General features: G+C 34.6%; 1 long non-coding RNA gene across 1 annotated transcript; it reads right to left on the reverse strand.

The window, feature by feature from the left end:
• Window positions 1-2,095: 2,095 nt before the first annotated feature.
• LOC122141274 lies at window positions 2,096-23,808 on the reverse strand. The gene is made up of 3 exons (XR_006157655.1): window positions 23,189-23,808; window positions 6,722-6,839; window positions 2,096-2,912 (listed from the first exon to the last, which is right to left on the reverse strand). It is a non-coding gene; the product is annotated as an uncharacterized LOC122141274 (long non-coding RNA).
• Between the last annotated feature and the right edge of the window lie 755 nt (window positions 23,809-24,563).

Here is a 24,563-nt window from a genome sequence, read left to right on the forward strand (position 1 = left end):
TTTTGACCTTTAATCTCATAATTGATTTTTACGTCGATTCCGACTTGCTTCAACTTTTTCTCTTACAACTGACTTTTGTCATATTTTGAATCAAATATGTTTCTTATGTTATAATTTCACATTTGTATGTCATAATTATGACTTTTTATTTCATAGTTTCGTCATCTAATCTCACAATTATGTATTAACAATAATAACTTAAAAACATGCTAATTTATAAAACTAAATCTAAAAGTTTGTTAAACAACAGTATATAACCAAAAAATAGTTTTGCTACAACAAAAATGGTGAGTGATGAGTTGATTGGTGAATCATTTATTCGATTCATTCCAGCGAATCTGTTCGTTCAAACCATTCAAATGAACCAGTTCACCAAAAGAATTGGACTGTCAAAAGCATGAGGTTCGGGCCGAAAAAATCTAACTTTCAATGACGTAAATGTTTCAGAAACATGATGTTTACTCATTTTAGATGTTAATATAACAACATGAGACATTAACAGTCGGTTCCAGAATCCATTGGTCACCTAGAATCCAGTACGTTCATCCTTATCTTGTCCTGTCCCGTCCTTCCCGAGATGAACGGGCCGCTCCTCATCACACGGGGCGGGGTTCAGGGCAGAGGTAGCGGGGAAATAGTTAACCCTCATGTCCAGACCGAGCGCAGCACGTGTGGATCTTCATTAACCTCCACGCAGGTGAACCGTTCATCTCAGAGAGCCACTTATTACCAGCAATAACACGAGCGTGGCCGCCTCGCTCTCTTTTTTTCAATTAAAGAAGGAGCAGCGTTTCATTAACCCCTCGCTGCTCCGGTTGGCCCGCGCGTGCCAGCCTTGTTTGGGGTCTGCGGTGAAGAGGCCCATATTTTACGGCAAACTATCGGCGAGTTTCGCAGCCTGACAGCCACCTGCCCGATCAGGCCTGAAATATCGTGGCGTGTGCAAGAGAGCAAATCATATTTCCTGAGATCGGCCACTAATAAGGTGAATTCACTTTGGAGGAAAATGAGGTAAAGACCATCAGACCTCTGATACACAGAGAAATGAAGTGGACATAAAGGAAACTCGTTATTCTTTACAGGACAAAACTGACACAAAGTCAAACAGAGAGTCTATTACTGCTCAGAAACAGAGGCCTGAGCAAATCTGCTTCAGTGTTATTCTGGCATCACTGAGATACTATTATAGTGCTGTTGTTTTTTATTAGATTTTATATATATATATATATATAAAGTTGAAGTTTTAGTAATTTTGATTTTGTCATTTGAATTAGTTATTATTAGTATTTTTTTTTTATTTGTCTATTAGGCTATAGTTTTTATTAATTTTTTATTTTCATTTTTAGTACATCTCAAGTTTAAGTAAATGAAAATCATAAATGCTGCTATGATGACTAGCTAAGTTAATTCTTATATTTCATTTCATTTTCATTTATTTTATTTTCATCCAATTTTGGCATTTTTCTTTTGAACAACAGCAAGAAATCATAGACTGGCACATGTAAATGTGAAATTATAAAACTATTTGTAACAACTCCAAACTATGTTTAATACAATAAAATGTGTGTGTGTGTGTGTGTGTGTGTGTGTGTGTGTGTGTGTGTGTATGATAATGCAATTTTTAGTTTAAAAAACATAGGCTATAATTGTCATAAATCATAATTATATATAATAATAATTCTTCTTATGCCATAATTAGGCTATGACTTCTCACCTCATAATCATGATTTTTTTTTATCTCATTATGTTTTTATTTTGTAATTTCAGTTTTCACAATGAAAAAATCATGACACAACCGTGATGTCTGACAAATAAATAATTAAAAAATAAATAATACATAAATAAATAAGCAATCACAATACAATTATGCATTATTTCATAACTTCAATGTTTTATGCCATAATTATGAATTCATTTAAATGTCATAATTTAAACGTTGATGACCAAAACACGAAATAACCACAAAAAAAAAAAAAAAATTATGGAAATTTTCAATTTCCATAATTTCCAAATTAATTTGAACAACAACAACAAAATATCATAGACTAGTGGCTTTAAATCTGAAATAATAAAACTAGTTACATTAATCCAGGTTTTTTAAAGCATATATGATTGTGTGAAATTTTTATGAAAGGCCATGTGACCATTATTTTTGAGGCCATGTGTTGGTGATTTTACTTTAGTAAAGGAGGCTTACTGCTTTAAATGCAGTGAAAAACAACCACGGTCCAAACTGGACTCACTCTAGTGTGCCTTTCTTCTGTTTTCAGATCTATTTCTCTCGTCTGTCTCCAGTAGCAACAGCTATGATTGACAGCTGCATTCTAAAGGCCCGTCTCCACGGGAACAAGCGTGACCTTTTGCACACGGGCAGTTAGAGACATTCACTTTCATTTCTGACGGTGGGATCTCGTGTTTACGGCCTCATTCTCACTGCTGTAAATCACACCATTGCATCAGTGTTATTAATAGCATAAGCAGTCATTCTCTAGTGGATATTTATAAATAGGCTTCACTGTTCACCTATGATCTATTTTCCACTGTTCTTCCATACATCTATTTTTATATCTAATTTATGTACATTTCTTAGCATATATATTTGCAATAAATAGATAAGTAAATAAAATCATAACAAAGAATACATCTCAGAATCATATTTATTTCAAATCTTTGTTCGTGTTTCTATGAATAACGTCTGGTTTGTGTGTCTCTCCTCAGACCTGTAAACGTCTTGTTTGTTTGCGTCTGCTCAGACTCTTGAAGCAGGAGGAGTGTGAGCTGCTGATTGGATCTTAACCCCGGGTCGGCGCTCTTGATTGGTGGGCATGTTGTTATTGATCGTAGAATCAGTTTGAGGGTAATTTCTGTCTTGTCGAGGGAGGCGGGAAACGGTGAGTCACGAGTGTGAGACGCTGAAAAAACATTCAGAAACATCAGATGAATCACACGGAGGAAACACACGTGATCAGCAGGGTTTCTGGGTGGAACAGGGTTATTAACTATAAAACTGAAATAAAATAAAATCAAATATATACAAAAACTACAAACTGTACAAATAATGACAAAAACACACAACAAAAACTTTAACTAATATTAAAATGAAGACAGAAATTAGAAAAAATAAAATAAAATCTAATTCAAAATATGAACTAAAACTATAATAGAAGCCTACATCACTTATACAAAAATAATATAATATTACAATAAAATATTGCCACAAGGCCAAGCTGCAGAAAGAAAGAAGAAGCCTAACATAAAATAAATAGACAGACATAAAGAAAAACTGTAAACCAATTCAGACTCCTTTTCTAATCTGTTTGACCAATTCACTGGAAAGAATCACTTCAAAAGAATGATTTGTTCAGGAATCAAACATAGTTCTGTTTCTAAAGAGCTGAAATTGATATTTTTGTTTAGTAAAAATATAGAAAATTGTTTGTTTTTAAATCATTTATAAAAGATTCTATTTCAAATAAATGCTGTTGTTCAAAGAATCAGTTTGATCAATTTCCTGGAAGGAATCGCTTCAAAAGAGTGATTCGTTAAGGAATCAAACAGATTCTAAACAGATAACAGAAGATATAGGAAGCACTTGATTGTTGACATAGTAAATATTTAAAAACTTGCTTGTGAGCAGAATATATATATATATTTTTTTATAAAAACTTATACATATATTCCGTAAAGATGCATTAATGAAGAAAAAAAATTATGCTACAAAACAAAAAGGATGTCATTTATAATGTTAGAAAATAAAAAGTCATAATGTTACAAGACAAAACCGAAAGTAATTTATAATGTTACAAAAGATTGTACTTCATATAAAGTCTGTTGCTCAAAGAATCTTAGCTGCAAAGAATCGATTCAAACGGTTCGATTCTAAACAACTGACAGAAAAGATGGGATACAAAATCTCGCAAATGAGAAAGCACTTGCAGTTCTTGTTTTAGTTTTATATTTAGAAATGATGGAAAAGAACTTGAGTCACCATACTGTGACGGTGTGTGTGTGTGTGTGTGTGTGTGTGTGTGTGTGTGAATCAGCCTGGGAGATAATCAATAGCACTCAGATGTGTGTGTGTGTATGTGGGTGTTATTCTTTCCCATCATGCCTCAGTCAGCTGTAGAGCATCATGACCGCAGGACCCATAATCCCTTCTGCTCCGTGTGGCATTTCTCTGGCTGTTGATCACAGATCACGTGCTGATCGATCGATAACTTTGGGAGACTGCAGTCATTTGAACGGTAATTTTTGAGATGTAATACATCCAGGAGAGTTTATGTTCTTGAGCTTCAGCTGGAGAGTTTTTACTGTGAATGTTGTTCGCTTCAAGTGTTTCAAGGACAGTTTGTCTATTTCTTTCTCTCTCATTGTTGTAAAAGTGTGTTGGGAATGAAATACTACAGTAAATGGAGGTAATAATCAAATATGCTCGCTGAAAATCCCTGATATGATGCACCGGACAGTATGAATCATTTTACTGAATCACTTCGTTTAAATGTTTCATTTGAATGACCTGGTTCCAACAAATATTTTATGCATATATATATATATATATATATATATATATATATATATATATATATATATATATATATATATATATATATGTATATATATATGTATGTATATATGTGTGTGTGTGTGTGTGTGTGTGTATGTATGTATATGTATATATAGAGAGAGAGAGAGAGCGAGAGAGAGATGGAGAGGGAGGGAGAGAGAGAGAGAATATATTATATATCAAATTAGATATATAAAACATTGAATACACTGAAATATTTCAAGCAAAAATTATAATTATTATATATTAATATAATGCTTTGATAGCTATAGCTTCATATTAATATTACATTTTTATTAAAATGATATGGTAATATTAAAAGTGTGTGTGTGTGTGTGTGTGTGTGTGTGTACTGTATGTATATAAAAACCATAACACATTTAATATTTAAAATATTTAAAGCATAAAACATTCTAATTGCTACATATGTTTTGCAGTTGCTATATATTTTGGAACCAGGGCAATTGCAACATAGTGAAGTCTATGACAACAAAACAGTATTGTATACTAACGTTAGGAATGTTTACTGCTGGATATTGCATACTTTTTCATTAAATTTACAGACAATAGTACATGCAACACAGTATGCAGCATACAGGACACTAGTAATTCTTTAATGAATATAAACACAGTCACAGCCTGATATAAACAGGCTCCAAACCAGACTAGAATCTACTGTAGAAAAAAGTTATGACATTGAAAACTAACCATTAAATTATTTTCTATTTTAAATAAATAAATAAAAGTAGCACACAGTACACCAAACACTCGAGTCCTGATAGAAACGAGGCTCTAAACCAGAGCACAAAACATAAACATGCCCTCGTAGGAAACAGACGGATGGGAAAAGAGAGTGAGCGAAATCCCTCTCTCACTCTCTCACTCTCTCACACACACACACACACACACACACACACACACACACACACACACACACACACACGAGCGGCCGATACAGTAATGTGTGTGTGAGGTGGGAATAGGCTGTCATAGAGAGATAGGCCGAGCTCCGGATCAATAGGTTTACTATGGCCGCTGGCCAGCGCTTGTTTCCATGTTCTCTTAGGCTGGGATTCACTCATCAATACTTTCATTGGGTCTCTGGAGCTGCAGGGCTGCACCAGTAATCAGGGATATTTTTAGAGGCCTAACACTCTTTCTGGCAAGGTTATATCGCTGGCCTCTGCCGCCTCGCTCTCTTTATCTGGCTCTGGCCGCCGGTGATGGGGAGTAACTAACTAACAGTAGTCATGCTACTAACTTAACTGTATGACAGTGGCTGCTTTCATAATAACTTAGCTTAATCAGCGACTTTTTCTGACAAAAATGTGTATTTTTGTCTTTTGCCAATGAAATATATGTTGTTGTTTTTTTGAAAGAAGTCTCTTCTGCTCAAAAGTACAGTAAAAAAATTATGAAATATTATTGCAATTTAAAATAGCTGTTTTCTATGTGAATATCTGTTCAAATGTATTTGATTTCTGTGATCAAAGTGATCATTACTCCAGTCTTCAGTGGCACATAATCTTCAGAAATCATTCTAATATAATGATTTGCTGCTCAAGAAACATTTCTGATTATCAATGCTGAAAACAGTTGTGCTGCACAATATTTTTATGAAAAAAAATCAATTTCAGTTTTGATCATTTATAGTATCCTTTCTTAAAAATAAATAAATATATTTTTACTGACCCCAAACCTTTCAAACATTGCATGCTTTTTTCTTACCTCAATGGTCTTTTCTGGTTATAAAGATAAAACATTGATTAATATATATATATATATTTATATGTTAATTGTAAATAAATAAATAAATATATTTATTAATATGTTATATTAAAATTAAAATATGATATATTATATTTTGAAAACTAATAACTAATCCTAATTAATAAAATGATTATATATTATTAATAATTACATAAAAATATTAATACCTTGGCCAAAATGAGATGTCTCAAAATACTGCTGCTTCCTTTTCAAACAGTCCTTGAGTCTGGGGCGCATCTACCTGTATATTGCTGTCTAGTTAGGGAGCTTTTATTCTTAGTAAAACTGCATAAAAAATAAGAACAAAAAAAGACCAGTGAAGAAGCTATATTTTCAGGAGTCTATATGATGAGTGTGTGGCTGTTTTATTGTGCAACACTGAAATACCTGGGTGCGGTTTTATATCTTTCAGGTGCAAGATCTTGTGGCCGAAGGCGAGGCATCATTCTTCCTCGGGAATGACACATGTGTGATCTTCACACTCATGAACACAGCCGTATCCGTCCTGAGGAGGTGAAAGTCAAGCCATAATTAACACAATCAATATCACCATCTTTAAGCACATAAACAGATGCTCCACGTCACATATGAGTGTGTTTAAGACCCAAATATAAGATGTCATTTCCGTGGAAGCACGTATTTGGACACTTCCTAAAAAGATCACAGTATCAATTAAATACTTAAATATGTTGTGGTTTTTATTAGATGCATGTACTTTTTGTCAATATTCTTGGCATTAAAGGTGTATTTGTGCATGTTTATTCATATTTTGTCATCTAATTCAATGACATTTTTAGGTGTAAATGACATTGTACTACTGTATATGTACTAGCACTGAAACACCATTAAAGCCAGAGCTTAATCATTTTAAACCTAAAAATAAAACCTCCCTATCAGAAAGAGAAGTATGGAAGATGCAGAGTCATATTTCAGAGACAAAGACGTGTCAGTGTGTCCTTAATGACGACAATATGTCTATAGCACATTCATACAAGCACCAAATGATATCAGCTTATGGCTGATGACCCTATCAGGAGAGACAGAGAGACACTTCCTAGTGCATATTCCTCATAATTAATAAATTAAAAATGTTACTGCAGCTAATCAATAGTGTAGTTAGAGGGAATTGATCGGGCTGGGAATCTCTTCTCGGCGGCTCAGATTTTCCCAACTATTCAAAACAAAAGACTCTCCTGAGAACCATCTGACTGACAGAGCGTCAGCGCCGACCCGTCCTAAAACACACCGAGAGAATTAATTATCATCAGCACACAACTGATCTATCATCAGAGCCATTAGAGGAGGGTCAGCAGCACACACACACACACACACACACACACACACTCCAAACCTAGTGAACCGCACGGCTGTCTGCTGCCTATACAGGCAACATCCTAATTGAAATGAACCTCATTAGTGATTTTTAACATTCTACATAGGCAACGACTCTGTGTGTTACAAAAATAGTGCTCTTCACACAAATGATAGACAGATAGACAGACAGATAGATAGATAGATAGACAGAATATAGAATAATAGAATGATAATTAATAGATAGATAATTAGATAAATATTTCATTATGGTTATGTTTAGTGAATTTTTATTTTAGCAATATCTGTATTTGTACAACTCTGTGATGCTGTCTAGGTAGGCGTCTCACTAGGGTTCAGGAACAGAGCTCCAGCGTGGTTTGGGACGGTTGTATATTTTTCGGTCTCTCAAAAGAAACACTTGTTCTGTTTCCGTACATAGACACCCTCGAGGCTGTCTGCGGTTCACAGGTTTAAAGATGTGTTAATAATATCCTTCATCTGTGAGTGTGTGTGATGCATATTGATCCGCTATACTCACAGCTCATGGTCGGACTGGTCCATTTTTAAGCCAAGACGCCGACTGATGGTGACATACAGTAAATGGACTCAACCTTACACCGGGTCAAGGAGGACCAGAGACAGCTCAGAGGAGACAGACAGCCCCAGTGTGTGTGTGTGTGTGTGTGTGTGTGTGTGTTAGACAGGGTGCACTCAAGGTCATGTGCGCCCATGGCTACTGGAGCACAGAAATGTGATGTGACTGATAGCAGCTGTAGCTCAAAACTCTCTCTCTCTCTCTTACACACACACACACACACACACACACACACACACACACACACACACACACACACACACACACACACACACACTGATGTGATGGGAAATGACAGCAGCACTTGATCCCTGTCTGCTTTTCTGAAGACCATCTCCCCTCAGGACCCCAAACAGAGCTGCCCAGCTCACTGCCTACGAGGAAATAGTGGCTGGATTTGGAATCACACAAATAAATGCTACTATCACTATTTCTGGCATATAAATATAGTACAAGTAGTGCAATTGTATTTGTTTTTTCCCCACAGAGACTGGCCAGACAGAAAGAAAACACCTAGCAACCAATCACAACACCTTAGTAACTGCATAGCAACAGCCTAAACACTCAGAACACCCTAGCAACTGCATATCAACAACCTAAAAGCACTTAAATACACTAGCAACTCCATAGCAACAGTCAAACACTCTGAATGCCCCAGCAACTCCATAGCAACAGTCAAACACTCTGAATGCCCCAGCAACTCCATAGCAACAGCCTAAACACAGAATCTGGCAACTGCATAGCAAGAGCCTAAAAATTCTCAGAAAGCCATAGCAACTGCATAGCAACAACCTAAAAACACTTAGAACAACCTAGCAACTGCATAGCAACAGCCTAAACACTCAGAACACCTTAGCAACTGCATAGCAACAGCCTTAACACTCAGAACACCTTAGCAACTGCATAGCAACAGCCTTAACACTCAGAACACCTTAGCAACTGCATAGCAACAGCCTTAACACTCAGAACACCCTATCAACTGCATAGCAACAGCCTTAACACTCAGAACACCCTATCAACTGCATAGCAACATATTAAATTCGCTTAAACACTTTGTACAGGCAAACAACATCAAATCAAGCAATAATTATTTTATCAACACTAGCAGCTTTTTCTTCATTCACTGTATTGTTTTTGTTGCTGATGCTTAGCCAGAGTTGATGCTGAGCCAATTGTGAATGAAACAAATCATGCCAATAAAGCACTTTAAAACTGATTTAATTACATTTAAAATAAACATAATTTGTAAATTGATAAATGGCCCAGTCCTGCGTACCTCCACATGTGCACACACACACACACACATTCCCATTACAGACACACACGCAGGCTGGTGACGCCCTTTTGCATGAAAGGAAACCACCTTTCCTGTCAGCAGAGCCTCCATTAGCAGTAATGTAGGAGACAACAGGTCTGACTGCTCACTAATGGAGACTCCAGCCACACACACACACACACACACAGACAGTCTGCCCACTTTTTCTCACACTCCCTCTGCTAATTAAACATGCAGCATAAAGACCACAGCACTGAGAAACAGGAAGACAGTCCTGTCGGTCTCATTCTGACCATCTCACATATGACAGACAGACAGACGGACAGCTAGATAGACAGACAGACAGATAGATAGATAGATAGATAGATAGATATATAGATAGATAGATAGATAGATAGATAGATAGATAGATAGATATATAGATAGATAGATAGATAGAAGCCCAAATTCTCTTCTTACGTTTCATATTTCATTTAAAAGCATTTTTATATTTATGCAAGTAAACCACATCTGAGTGAGTGAGTGAATGAGTGTGTGTGTGTGTGTGTGTGTGTGTGTGTGTGTGTGTGTGTGTGTGTGTGTGTGTGTGTGTGTGTGATGGCATTCTACTTCCTGCTGCCAGTGAATGTGTGTGTTCTTCGACTTGTTCATGTGAATTAATTGTTCATGAGAATGAAGGGAGAGATGTTCTATTAAATCACATTCCTCCTGTAGCTATATAACCACACTGGCAAATCAATACACTACAGAACTAGTCCCAAAACTAGACCACAACAAGGTCACGTACAGCCAAACAACACATTTACTGAAATGTGATAAACTTCTGCAAGCTGATTATAATCACTACAGACACAAACCCTACACTCTAAAAACATGCTGGGTCAAATATGGACAAACCCAGCGATTGTCCCAGGGATAAATGTTTAACCCAACCTTCTAGGAAGTAACCCAAATGCTGGGTCAAAACAACCCAGTTGCTGGGTTTGTCCATATTTTACCCAGTAAATACAACCCAGCATTTTTTAGAGTGTATAATAAAGGTTAATCATGAGTTACTGGTCAAAATTATTTCTAAAATAATAATCTTAGATAATTAAGTTGTATTATTGGTAAAAAGCATGAAATGCATCCAGTTCGGGGTTGGTGAGAATTTTTATCATTTTAAAATAAGCCTCTCCTGCTAACTGAGTCTGCATTTATTTGCCCAAAAACACAGTAAAAACAGTAAAAATTGTGAAATATTATTATAATGTAAAATAACTGTTGTCTATGGGAATATCTGTTAAACTGTAATTTATTTCTGTGATCAAAGCTGTATTTTCAGCATCATTACTCCAGTCTTCAGTGTCACGTGATCTTTCAGAAATCATTCTAATATGCAGATTAACAAGAAATATTTCTGATTATTATCAATGCTGAAAACATTTGCACTGCAAAATATTTTAATTAAAATAGAAAAACGTTATTTTTCAAATGTAATAATATTTCACAATTTTCCTGCATTTTCAATCAAATGCAGCTTTGGTGAGCATAAGAGATTTTTCAACATTAAACATTAAGAAAAATTTCATATGTGAGTGTGTGTTTATATATACAGTATATGGAAATTCTAATAAATTATATATTTCATATCAGACTGGTGCAGATTTCACTTTTCAAAGTATGATGGTATTAAAATAACTTTATAGAAACAGTGATACCATGCAATTATTAAAGTAGCTTTTGTAAAAAATGAAAATGAAATGCTTCTCTATATGGGAGATAGAATCTAGAGAGGAATGCATAATTACCATTGAATCGTTTGGGAAAATGCAGCAAAAACATGCCAAAACTCTGCAGTGCAGACAGAACAGTGTGTGTGTGTGTGTGTGAAAGGGTGAATTGCAGACATAAGGTTGAGCTCTTCAAAGACACGAACGGGTGGCTTCTTGTAAGCGGGCTCTTAAATGGGCAGCCGTGTGGAGTGGCCCTCACATGTCTGTCTGAAGGACCAATACACTCTCCTCATCTGAGATTAACCATCTCAATTTACTGGCCAGTCACACCCCGTCACACACACACACACTCATGGCCATTGGTCGTTCATTCACACTCTCACAGCTCCATAATTATCACGTGCACACATAAGCAACTAGCAATTTCCTGCACTCTCACTGCCTGTGTCCTCCTCTCCTCAGGAGGGCCTTTAAGGACCCTCAACAGACGCCCTCCCAGGGGTCAGAGTTGGCCCTCGATTCCCAGCGCAAACCCGTGGATCTAACGGAGACACCGCGGAGGCTGTTAGCGCCCTGGTAAAGCTAGCGCCATCGATCTTGTGGTCTGGTCTTAAAGAGCCGACTCAATGCCCAGTCACAGTCGCCGGTTATGGGACAGAAATCAAATCCTTGGGAAGGTAGAAGACCTTTAATGGACTCAAATAATGCAGGCGCAGAGGGTTCCTCACACACACACACACACACACTCAGAGAAGAATAAAACACGATTCATTTTGATATTGTAAGCTCGTCCGTCTTTTATGTGAGGCTGAAGTCAATTCGGTTCAATTCTGCATGCGTGTTTTTTTTGAAGCGGTACATCGATAAACGCCTGTCGGAGTGTTTATTCAATATCACTTCTGGCTCCGATGCTCAGAATCACCCGCTAACTCATTGATAAATGAGACATCAAATATTTATCAAAACAACTCGGTTCACCGTTTAGCTTTTTAAGAATCCACTCTCTCAAGCGTGTTAAACGCCGTGTCCTGCAAATCGCTTACAAACATTTTTTTTCCCACACAGTTTGAGCGCTTTCCTTTGGTCTGCTTCGAGAACGTCAAATTTTGATCAGGGCCTGCAAAATAAAACAGCACAGAAATGAAGTTTAGCCTGTTTTTGAATGAATATTTAAAATACATATGCATAAAATATGAATTATAAAATATATATATAAAAAAATAACAGCAGTAAGCCTGACTCAACATGTAAGGGACAAACCTACAATAATGTTCTTAAATCCAAGCAAAACCTTAAAGTGGTCTTCACACTAGGAAAAAGCCTCATGAGTTTGCCAAATAATAGGCTATTTAATATACAATTAATTTACAATACAAACATTATGACTCCTCTGTCATTTTACAAACACAATAAAATCCAAATTTGGTCCACTTTAAGAAAGACACATTTTAATGAGAGCCTGCAAAACAAAACGGAACATAAATTAAGTTTAGCTTGATTTTCATGGATATTCAAAACAAAAATATGATTTATAAAATATATAAAAAAAAAATTTTATAGAAAGAACCACAGCACTAAGCAGAATGTGTTTCTGACTAGAAATGTAAAGGATAAAATTATGAAAATGCTCTTTAAAACCAAGTGAAACCTACATGGAAAAAAAGCCACATGAATAAGGTCAAATAATATTTAAATTATAATCACATCATTTGACAAACTTTATTATTATTTTCTTGAAGAAAGGTCTGGTCTAAAACGGGAAAGAGAATGACTTGAATTAATAATTTCAAGTAAACAGTAGCCCATAACCCATGAGATATCACTAAAAGACAGTCGAAAAATAAAATTAAATATAAATGTACCGTGGTAATAATGAATCAAACCTTCTTTCAAAACAATCTTTTGAAGGAGATCACGTGTTTATGATGATTTTACGGGAGTGTTAGGTTATAACAGTATTTTTACATAAACTTTGGAAACTAAAGGTAAATATGTGTAAAAGAAATGTTAACTTTCCCACAGATTCTCATCTAAAGAAGCATTTATGAACAGAAATCGTTCACTCACCGCTTTTCCGCAATTTCTCCTCAGAGGGTCTTCCGCGGGAGTTGCCATGGTAACAACAACAGCTCCGGGGCCGCGCGCGCGGGTGAATCAGATTCCGCGCCGTTCTCACGCGAAACTGTCAAGAATAAATCGCCTTTTAGTACTTTTAAAAGATTAAAACATTTTAATTTCGCGGGAATAAAAGCTTAACGTGAGCTTAAGATGACGAACAGATGAGAAGACCGAGGCGACGCGTGTTGCGTTTTAACAAGACGAGCCGTTAAAAAGCGTTTAAAAAACAGCGCTCTTGAACTTTCACTCCACCCGACTGATAAAAGCTACAAAACTCTCAAGGAAGAAAAGAGAAAAACCTTTTAAATGTTTGAGATTGATTTAAAGAGAAAATCCCTCCTTTTACATGTTTGAATCTATTGTCTTTTGTGAAGGGAGTCGCTTCTCAGAGCTTTAATTTAACACTCAAAACACTGGAGGAATATTAATCAGCCATGGAGTTACTTTCCTGTGAGATACTTTCTTTTCTCCTTTTTCCTTTTGTTTAAGAAAGTAGTTACACATGAGAGCATTTTACAAAAACCCAAGAGTTTTGCACTGAGGCTGCATTGCATTCAGTGCGTTACATTTTCAATAATTCAACAGCCCATCAATTATTTCTCACTTAATGATCTCTTCTGATCTTCACACCAAACCGTCTTTGGTTTTGATATGTGGATGACCAATCAGAACATGAGTGGCATTATTGATCAGACCAGAGCTGATCAGACAGAGTTTCTTTGGAGATCAAGCAGATCAGGAAGAAAGATTTGTGACTTGAGCATCTCTATTTTGAAATCTGCATTCACGTATGTATTGTATTTGTAAGACTTGATTCCAATTGCTTTAAGGAAACAGTTTGGCCAAAAATTTGTTTAAAATGTCCTCATGTTTTTTTATCAGCTGTTTGGACTCTAATTCTGACGGCACCCATTCACTGCAGAGCATCCAATGGTGAGCAAGTGATGCAATGCTATATTTCTCCAAAACTGATGAAGAAACAAACTCATCCTAATCTTGGAATGCCTACAGGGTGAGGACATTTTTAGCAAATTTTTATATTTTTGTGTGAACTATTCCTTTGAAACTTCTTAACATTGGGCAAAAGTTTATTTTTGTGTAAAATTCTTAGATATTTTAGCTAAGTTTCTTGCACTCACATGGACAAATGACTAAAACAGCACTTTGCCACCTCAGCAAAACCCAGTCCAGTCACACACACACACACACACACACACACACACACACACACACACACACACACACACACACACACACACACACACACACACACACACACACACACACACACACACACACACACACACACACACACACACACACTCCTACTCCAATAGAGACCAGATTGGAGAGAAGGACCAACAGCAAAGGAAAAATACTCTAAAGGTTTATGTGCAATTTTACAAACTGTTCTACAATGTATGATCTTTACAAATCCCTCAACTCATATATCATATAACTTTAGGCGGGAACTTTTGACTAGGACTTGATACCCAGAACACCCTAGCAACCACATATCAACATCTTGACAACCAGCCTCCATGTTGTGGCATAAAGTTTTGTATGTACCACTTACAGTACGTCTTGATCAGAAGAAAAGCGAATATAGCCAAGCTTAATGTGTTATTGCTAAAACAGATTTCTGCCCATCGTTAAGATTTTTGAACTCGCTTACAAATGCATCACATTCAATATGAGCTTGTCGGTCAATCAATCAATCAATCAGTTTAACTTTATATTTTTATGTTTATGTTTATATGTGTTTTTATCTATCTTCTATGTTTATTTTTATTTGCTTGTTGAGTGAACTATCTATCTATCTATCTGTCTGTCTGTCTGTCTGTCTGTCTATCTATCTATCTATCTGACTTACTGTCTATCTATCTATCTATCTATCTATCTATCTATCTATCTATCTGTCTGTCTATTTAAAGAAATTAATACTTCTATTCATCAAGGATGCATAAAAATTTATCAAACGTGACAGACATTTATAATGTAACAAAAGATTTCCATTTCAAATAAATGCTGTTCTTTTGAACGTTCTGTTGAAATTTCAGGATTATGTAAATCCTAAAAAAATGTATCACGGTTCTGCAAAAATATTGGCAGCACAACTGTTTTCAAGATTGATGATAATCATCATATTAGAATGATTTCTGAAGGATCATGTGACACTGAAGACTGGAGTAATGATGCTGAAAATACAGATTTTGATCACATGAATAAATTACATTTTAACAGATATACACATAGAAAACAGCTATTTTAAATTGTAAAAATATTTCACAATTTTTCTGATTTTACTTGATTTTTTGGAGCCTTGGTGAGCAAAAGAGACTTCTTTTAAAACAACAGTAAATCTCACTGCCTCCAAACAGATTTTTTTTTGTTCTAATCAGAGATTATTAGTTTACAAATAATCGTAACCATTAATATCTAAACTCTTGAGGCCGATCTGTGTGTGTGTGTGTGTTGACGTTTAGATTCCAGTATTTTGGTCCGAAGTTTTTCCTGCATCTGCAGTTTACCGCATCTGAACAGGAACCAGATACTTCATCCCTCTCGGCGCAAACACACACAAGATCGATCGACGTGGCGACGCCACATGCCATCCTGCGCTGGAAGAGGCGTCTCACACACACTGGATGAGGTTTGTGAAATATTCATAAAATGAAACTCAGAGGAAGAGAAACTCATCAGCGTCCGTGACAGAATCAAAGCCCCTGAACGCAAACGCACAAGCAGACGCCATTACCAGACCATCACAGGGGGGAAATAACATCACTTCCCTCTCAGACGAACAGACTAATGACATGCAGATTTGAGACACTCGGAGAGGGTCTATTGATGCGTGTGTGCGGTCATTGAGGGGAGATAATTGCCAGCGTAGCATTAGCACTCTTATCCTGCAGACAGCTCCGAGAGAGAGACATAGAGAGACACAGAGAGAGAGAGAGAGGTTCACATCGCCATTAGCCCAGGCAAAGTGTAATAGACAACAATTAGGATCCCTATTTCCTGTTGTTTCCTGTTGGCCCAGCAAACTGTGGCAGATGTCCGCTTGATACCTGGATAAATAATTCACTGCGAGAGAAGCCTGCTGTCTCGTCTTATAAAGGAAGTGCATTTTTCAGACTTAAGTGCAGCTTTAGAGTGAAGACGATCCTGAACGGCTCGCAGGAAAGACGCCGGTGCTTGTAACTGTGGACTCTGTCTGAGGACAGAAACACGAATGAACTGGTAAAAGCCTGTGAAAGCGAAACTAGCCCATATCTGTTAGCTCTGAGATCACCTGTATATGCTAGGCCAGGGGTTCACAAACATTCACCAACTTTGAACCTTTCAGAACCTCAAAATCTGAGAGTGGAAAACAGAAATACAGACATTTGTAAAATTAGCATTTTACATTTACATTTAATCATTTAGCAGATGCTTTTATCCAACGCAACTTCTTAATACAAGCAATCAAAATCAACAAAAGAGCAATGATACGCAAGTGCTATAACTCTATAACATAAGTCTCAGTTAGCCTAACGCAATACAAGTAGCAAGTTTTTTTTATTATTATTATATAATAAATAAAAAGAAATCAGATAGATTAGAAAAAAAAAGAATAGAGCAAGCTAGTGTAAGACGCCTTTTTTGCTTTTTGTTAATTGTATAATAAGAAAACAAAAGAATACAGAAAGAATTAAAAAAAGGAGAAGCCAGTGTTAGTTTTTTTTAAGAAAACAGCCAATAAATGAATAGAGTGCATGTGCAAGTTTTTTTTAAAGAATAGAATTAGAATAGAGAGTGCTAGAGTCAAATAAAGATTAAATAAAATAAATTATTAATAAAAAAAGCATTTTATTTTATTAACACAGAATAACATTAATATATCTTATTATTTTTGGAACGTTATATATAATTATTAATTATTTAATGTGAGGTGTAATCTGGTTAAAAGACGGCAAAAGAAAAGTCAGATTATTTAAGCATTTGTATTTTATTAATATTCATATATCAGTATATACATTCAAATACAATATATAAATATTAATTGTGAGGTATAATCTGGTTAATTTCATTGTTTATTAATATGTATTTTATTAATATATTTTATATTATTATTATTTATATTTTATTATACAGTGGTGGCCAAAATTATTAGAACACAGCTAAAAAAAATGGTTTTAATAATGAACTTTCATTTCAGTATCAGTTTGCATTTCCAAACATTCATTTTGCCATTAATTGTAATAATCCAGTGGGATTTTTGTTTGCTCCACACAGAGATGTGATCTGATCATCATCAGTCTGTCTGAGATTACATGAAGAAACAGAACAAACTGAGACAGACTCAATCCAGAAGAACTGTGCCAGCGTCTCTCAAGACGCTTCAAGAAAGTACTGTTAAAAGTTTTAGGCACTTGTGTAAAAATGCTGTAAAATGAGGATGCTGTCAAAAATGATGTCATAGATTTTCTTTATCAATTAACTTCTGTTAACTAGATGAAATCATCATTTAGTGGAGCATCCTTTGTGTTTAAAGCAGCTTTTGTTCTCAGTGCAGAGTTTCTCAGGAGCTTTGCAGGAAGGTTTCTTGAAGCGTCTTGGAGACACAGTTCTTCTGGATTGAGTCGGTCTCAGTTTGTTCTGTTTCTTCATGTCACTCATTTAATTTTTCTAATTGAGTAATATATATTTTATTAATATTTATCTATTGTATTAAAAATATTCTTATTTGAATATAATATATATGTATATAGAATTTTATAAAAGGTAAAAGTCTGTATTTACAGTATATACAGTATTTATTAATATATTAATAATTATATTTTACTAATCTTCATATTTATCATATCCTTTATAAGATTAATTATAATAATAATAATATATTAGAATATTCAATTAAGAATTGTGTGTGTGTGTGTGTATATATATATATATTATATATATATATGTGTATATATATATATATATAAATATATACACACAAAAAACAATGATTATTAATAAAATTATTAACAACCTAAATGAAATATTTAAATATTGTCTCAAAATGCAAATAATGTATTAGTAAGCAAAATAAATGTTTTTATTAATACAAAAATTAAATACATTAAGAATATACATAATTAAATTTAATTACAATTTAAACTATAATTTAAAAAAAAAATCAAAAATATAATTAAAAATATATAATTAATTTGAATTAAAAAAAAAAAAAAAAACGAGAAAGAGAAAATGTAAAGCAAAAATACTTCTGAAATACAGGAGGCTGGAGTGACCAAAAAATATTCATAACATGATCTTGATTTGAGAGGCGTGACCAGTTTTTTGTCCAATTAAATGCTTTCTAGAATAAGAATGTCCCGCCCTCTTATTACACCTGCTAAAGACCAGCAGTTTCACAGCTGTGGTGTAAACTACGTTCTACTGGCCACCGGAAAAAGTACAAGCGCTTCAATATTCAATATCAGGGGAAAAAACTGCACTCATAAAGTCATTTGATGGGAAACACAATCTGTAGCGACTCCTGACCACAAACTACAACAGCCAGCGTTCAATCTGTCCAAACCAGACGCGTCTGAACATCCAGATCTTCATTAGCGGCTTTGCTGCTTTGAATTTCAAGCCTCATATTCAGAGCGAAGGCCATTAAAATGCCGTTTACGTCACGGCGAGTTTGACTGCGAGATAAATGGCCGTCATGATTAAAATATGCAGTAAGTAATCACATTGTCGCAGCGGCTATTTGCATGTTCAGCAATCAGGCTGGAAAACCATGAATAATATTTTGTACATAAATGTGATTGATGAGCTTTACACGCTGTGTCACGATAATAGAGTGAATTCCAATACGGCTCAAAAATAGCGACGAAAGTCAATGCACACACACACACACACACACACACACACACACACACACACACACACACACACACACACACACACACACACTCAGAAGCACTCAGCGTTAACTAGAAAACCTCCAGCAAGCATTGTCCAGCAATGATCCCTAAATAGTGACCCTGCGCTCTTCACACGGCATGATGGGATCACGAGCGCAGTTCATTTAGAGGTTAGAGGTAAAGAGGGGGAGGGGCAGCGATTTAATTCACCCCACCCCCATCTGAGATCAGCTGACCTCTCAACTCTGACCTTTGACCTCTGAGTGGACAGAGGAAGTGGAGAAGAAGTCACTTCACTGAGCTCCTGTGGTTGACAGATTAAAACTAAGAAACACACTGTGTGTCACAACAACACGACAAATTATCAAAACATAATGCTTAATATAATCTTATATTAATAAAATATATATTATTAAGAATACAATTCCATTGAAGCAGATTATACCTTAAGCATTATGTATATATATATAGTAAGGTATAATCTAGTTAAAGACTACAAAAATATTAAATTTTATTATTTATATTATAAATTTTATATTATATTATTACAAAAATATATTTTTATTAAATATTGTGTACTTTTATCAGACACTGTATCTAATGACTGAAAATGGCTATATTAATATTTATATATAATATTTATAAAATATACATTATAAAATATAATATATTGTGAGGTATAATCTGGTTCATTTGAATTTTATTCTTATTAGTATATATTTTATTTATATATCGTTTATATATTCTGTTCTTATATGTTTATTATAAGGTATAATCTGATTAAAGACTTAAATACAAAAATATATTTAATTTAATTATATATTTTTATTATTAAAAATTAATATTTTTATGTAAATATTATGTACTTTTTTCAGACACTGTATCTAATACTTGAAAATGGCTATATTATTATATATAATAATAAAAAAAATCACAATATTAAGTATTTTTATTCAGAAATATATTTGATTTAATAATATATTTTATTCCTATAGAGAAAATGAAAAGAAAAAATACTTTCAAAACTCAAACTAAATTCAATGTCATGAAGGTCCTGCTTAATGCTTTCTCTGATTTCAATAGATGCATATTCAAATCTGGAGAGTCAATTTTGTTTTTTGCAAATTAATAATACCAAAACATATGCAGACAAATAATATTAGCCATTATTTTGGTTATCGGCCATAACACCAAAATAATTAATGGCTATCAGTAGCAGTGCAACCCTAACCCTAACCTCTCTCTCTCTCTCTCTCACACACACACACACACACACACACACACACACACACACACACACACACAGGTTTCAGTGGTGGGTGGTCCTGGCTGAAGTCTGTTGGGGGCGGGGCTTGTATGCTAATTGAATGTGACCCCACGCGTGGAGGTCATGCTCCTATCAGAGGGGCACAAACTAAACGGTTTGGCTCCGCCTCTTAATCTCATATTTCAACATATGCACACATTCACATCAGCATTCACATGAAAACACACACACACACACACACACACACACACACACACACACACACACACACACACTCACACACACACACACACACACACACACACACACACACACACACACACACACACACACACAGTCAGTGAAAGCTACTGCTGCTCAGTTTGTGTTCTAATCTTTATGAAAGCTCACTTGTTTACTGAAAACGGACCCTGATCCCTGGGGTCGTGACCTCTGACCTCCCCATCACTGTATCCCATAACAAAAATCAAATGATCCCTCATAATGCAAGTACATAATATGATGTACATTTTATGATGTGTCATGATAATATGCAGTGAAGAGAGATTCATATATAATGCACATTAATGCTTAGAAAAAATAAAAATCATTATTAAAAGATTTTTTTTTTTCGATTTTAATAAAATATTTGATAATATTTTATAATCTGTACAATATATGCATTATATATTTATAAAAAAAATTGGCAGTATCTTAAAAATGCCATGTTCTTTTTTATATTTAGTGGGGGTCATTTTAAATAATTATTAAAATATTATTAAATAAATTATAAAATAATGACTTTTCTTTTACAGCCTGCTAACTAGATTATAATCACAAAAATAGTAAAAAAAAATTCTATATTTAAATAAAATATTTATAATATTTTATACATTTTATTAAAACACACACACATATACAGTATACATATATACAGTATATATATATATATAGATATATATATATATATATTATATATACTATATATATATATATATATAACAAATAGGATCTATCGTCTGTCTATCGTTGTATAGTTCATAGCTGTATCAGACAAAAGAAAATAAAAACTGAATTTACATAAAGTTCAAAAGTTTACATATGCATTATTATTACTGTCTTAAAAAAATAAAAATAAAAAACACCATTTAAAACGAAGAAATACACTTTCTACAAGGTGTATGTAAACTAATGATCTGAACTGAATATATAACACAAAATATAGCTATTCAAATATTCATCATTTGATCAGTTATGTTAAGGATGCTGCTGATGTATAAATATAAAGCCAGTTGACAGTTTGAGAGATCCAGTTCTCCTTAACCTTTCGCCAAAGTCTCTGTAGTGGCAGGTTTTAAAACGCCAAGCTGTCGCCTCAGTGACTTTTACTATTTCACAGACGCACTCAGGTCGTTAAAGGTCCTTTCAGTGGGCAAATAGGATTACAGACGGCTTTAAAGCTGCGAGCGACATCTGCCAGTCATAAAGCCTGTTCTCCATGTGTGCCCTGAGCCCCCGCCGCACTGACCACAGCATCAAAGAGAAAAGACAAAACGAACCCTCAAACATCTGCTGGACACATCGGCATTCCTCCGACATGTGCTTTAACTGAAGTATAACCAAACTCCAGCCGCAACATCAGAATTAAATCAGTTAAGACATTTGATTTAAATGACAACACTGGAACACTGGACTCACTGACTTTACCCACTAAGATATTTCATAAACTAATCTAATAACTCCTGACTGCAAACTAATTGATTTTGGTTACATTGTAACTGAATATTTTTTTTTAATTAATATAATTATTTTTATTTTTATTATTTTAAAATATTGCATTATTATATTATTTCATTAATAATAATGGATATATTATTTTTTTTTGTTAGTTTTTATTTTAAAAAAGTTTCTTTATTTAACAAGATTTTAAAATAATTTCTTATTTGATTTTTATTAATATTAGTTAATATATTATTTTATAATATAAAATTATATATATATATATATAAATTAATATATTATTTATATATTATTATTAATTGTTTATTATGAAATATTGTATTGTTTATATAATATCTATAATTACATACAATAATATATATAATTCATGTATACTATTAAATTTTAAATTCATATTTATTTAATATGTATTCATGTTATCTTTATCATTTATTAATATTATTTAACGTATTTAAACTAGGTCATTATTTATTATATTATTAATATTATTTTTATTTAAAGATTGTTATTTTTATTGTTTAATTAATATTATTTTTTTCTTTATTAATTTGTATAGTAAGTATTTGAATAATAATAAAAAAAAATAAAATATAAAAAACTTTCCCCAAAGCTGAAGGTATGCTCACACACACACACACACACACACACACACACACACACACACACACACACACACACACACACTCGTATGAAACATCTTTGTTTGTGTTTGGACAGCAGAAACACATTGTTTGCAGCCCCCTAGAGATCAAATCAGGTCTTTTCATCCAACATGCAAACACACACACACACACACACACACACACACACACACACACACACACACACACACACACACACACACACACACACACACACACACACGCACACACACACTCACTCATTTTGACCAGCAGCTTTGCCATCTGCCATTTTGCACACACACTCACTTCCAAATTTTCAGCACAAACCTAAGCAGCAGAGCATCCGTCATCGCAGGCCCTCAGCATCAGTGCTGTCGCCATGACGACCGCAGCATCGTCCCATGAAAAATGAACCGACGGCACCTGAAGAAGATAAAAAGGGTCAGAAACGAGGGAGAGATGGAGTGAAGGAGAGCGGCGCGATCGATCGGTCGTGTTTGCCGACTGTAAGATGCTTTGGGGGGGAGGGAGTGAGAAACAAATGACAGGCACCGCAGCATCGGCAAAGGTCAGAGGTCACCGTCACCTTGAGATATGATGTCGTGCGGCAGCCGTGCTCTGATTGGACGGCTGAACCCGACCCCCGTCCGTCTGCGCAGACGCTGCAGGAGAATTGATTGGCGGTGTGTTAATCAGCTGGACTGATGCTCTCGAGACGCGCACACACACACACACACACACACACACACACACACACACACACACACACACAGAGTTAATTTGAACTAGATCAACAGGTGGAGAAAAGGTTAATGACTCAGTTTGTACAGACTGACAGCAGTGACATATTACAGTAATGAACACACACACTTAGCTAGTTCACTAAACCAGATAAATACTTCAATACCACAGACACACTTTTGTTTTTTCCTTAAGGGTTGTGGTGTCTGGTTAACTGCAATTAACCAAACACCACAACCCTTAAGGAAAAAACAAACAAACAAACAAAAAACTTAATTTGTGAATCGCTTTTCCAAATAGGGTTAGTTTCACAGTAAAGCAAAACACACACACACACACACACACACACACACTTATTAATACTAACTAATCAATTAATCGATTATATACTTTTATTCTTCAAGGATGCATTACATTGATCAAAAGTTACAGTAAAGACATTTACAATGTTAAAAAAAGATAAATGCTGTTCTTTTGAACTTTCTATTCATCTGTGAATCTTGAAAAATAAAATGCATCACGGTTTCCACAGAAATATTGTGCAGCACAACTGTTTTCAATGTTTGAAAGATGTTTGTTGAGCAGCAAATCAGCATATTAGAATGATTTCTGAAGATCATGTGACACTGAAGACTGGAGTAATGATGCTGAAAATACAGCTGCACATCACAGAAATAAATTACAGTTTAACAGATATTCACATAGAAAACAGATATTTTAAATAGTAAAAATATTTCACAATTTTACAGTTTTTACTGGATTTCTTTTATCATAAGATACTTAAAAAAAAAACACCAAAACAAGAAAACATGACCCCAAACTGTTAAACAATAACTAAGCTCTCTAGATAAGAACATACAGACTCTTAAACAAACATTTTTTTGTCATCTAATTAATAATGCCTGTTAATAAAATTAATAAAATTCATTTTTTTTCCCTCATAGAATATCCTTTTTGACTT

Source organism: Cyprinus carpio, chromosome B21 (genome assembly GCF_018340385.1).
Source record: "Cyprinus carpio isolate SPL01 chromosome B21, ASM1834038v1, whole genome shotgun sequence".
Taxonomy (NCBI): Eukaryota; Metazoa; Chordata; class Actinopteri; order Cypriniformes; family Cyprinidae; genus Cyprinus; species Cyprinus carpio.